Raw genomic sequence first — 1,535 nt, forward strand, 5'->3', positions numbered from 1 at the left:
AGGAAGAAAAATGAGGGTGCTACACACACCGAGATGCGCGTTGAAGTGGCGAGGTGCTCTCGGATGCTTTATTCTTTTGGCAGATCTTCTCAGTCATTATAGATATTGCTGCACTGTTAATAAAAAAAATATACTTCTCTGTAAAGCATTGAAAAACAACAACAAACAAACTCCAGGGATAAGATGGCTGAGGTCTCAGCTCAAGTGTCTTCAAAAACATTGGACAGGTCCATACCTTGACCTTTCTGTGTATTCTTTCTTTTCTTTTCCTTTCTTTCTTTCCTTTTTTTTTTTTTAATGGAACCAGGGATTGAACTCAGGATCTTGTGCTTGCTAGGGAAGTGCTTATTCTACTGAGCCATCTCCCCAGCCCTTGTATTATTTCTTGATTGTTTTCCAGATCACTGCCATTCTGTTTATGTCCTGTGGTGCAAGCTTTTTTGCAGGGTCAGATTTCTTCAGGGCCAAAGCCTGGGCTCCACATGTTCCACTGGTGCTCTAGGTGCAGCTGGACGTCTTTCACCTCCAGGGTGCTGGACTTTCAGTGCTGTGCAAGCTGGCAGGCTGCTGTTACCACGCTTCTGATAAAGTCATCAGTGATCTGCAGCAGCATCTCCTCCACAGCTTCATCCAACTGCTCATTAGGATCCACTTCTCTTACTAAGTTGTGTAACTTCTTAGTCAATGCCTGATTGTTTTCAGGGCTAAGACGACCTCTTGTCCCAGGAGTCCCAGGAATCTTTACCACTGTGGTGCTATTGGCCATGGAGTCCTGTGGAGGGATGCTGGCTGGTTCCGGTTTTATGGATGAAAAAATGGGAGAGGTTGATAAATGCTGAGGGGCCGAACTGGTTCATAATCTTCCGAGCTTTGGACTTCAGCTCATAGAGCTTATCAAGATCCTGCTTCTTTTTGGAGCTGTGAGGACCAAGGCCAGTCAAGATGGTCAGTCACAGAGCCTGATAAGGAAGCATGCAGAGGGTGTCTACACGCTAGAGACTGAAGAATTCAGTCCAAGGTCTGGAGCTCACTGCAGTGTTGCATGCAAATCTGTATCAGGAGGCCGATGGATCTGGGATGGAAGGCTGAAGGGTCCAAGGCAGAGGCCAAAGAGTCTGCACTAGAAGCCAGGAGATGACATCCAAACTGACTGTGCAGAGTAGAGCTCCTCTGAGGAAATGGAATCATATATTTGTCTTTCTGAGACAAGGTCTTGCTATACAGCTCAGGCAGGGCCTTGAGTTCACTTTGTAGTCCAAGCTGGTCTTGAACTGGCAACCATCCTCCTGCCTCAGCCTTCCCAGTGCTGGGATTACAGGCGTGTGCTTCTGTGCCTGGCTTTCGCTTAGGTAATATTGATCCAATGGCACAAGGGCATATGGGTGACATCATTAACCTTGCTTGATAATCTCTGGTCTTTTCATTAGACTTAGTCTTAGTGGGTGGGAGAGAATGGCTCCCTCTTAGTGAGATAGGAATCTCAAGAGGGTGGCACCAGTATTTTCATGCTTCCGTTTATTCCTTAGGGAAGCATG

At 46.5% G+C, this 1,535-nt stretch overlaps 1 pseudogene; it reads right to left on the reverse strand.

Annotated features, from left to right (window-relative positions):
- Nucleotides 1-378: 378 nt before the first annotated feature.
- LOC101575216 lies at nucleotides 379-857 on the reverse strand (annotated as a pseudogene).
- Between the last annotated feature and the right edge of the window lie 678 nt (nucleotides 858-1,535).

Source organism: Octodon degus, unplaced genomic scaffold (genome assembly GCF_000260255.1).
Source record: "Octodon degus isolate 3935 unplaced genomic scaffold, OctDeg1.0 scaffold00002, whole genome shotgun sequence".
Classification (NCBI taxonomy): Eukaryota; Metazoa; Chordata; class Mammalia; order Rodentia; family Octodontidae; genus Octodon; species Octodon degus.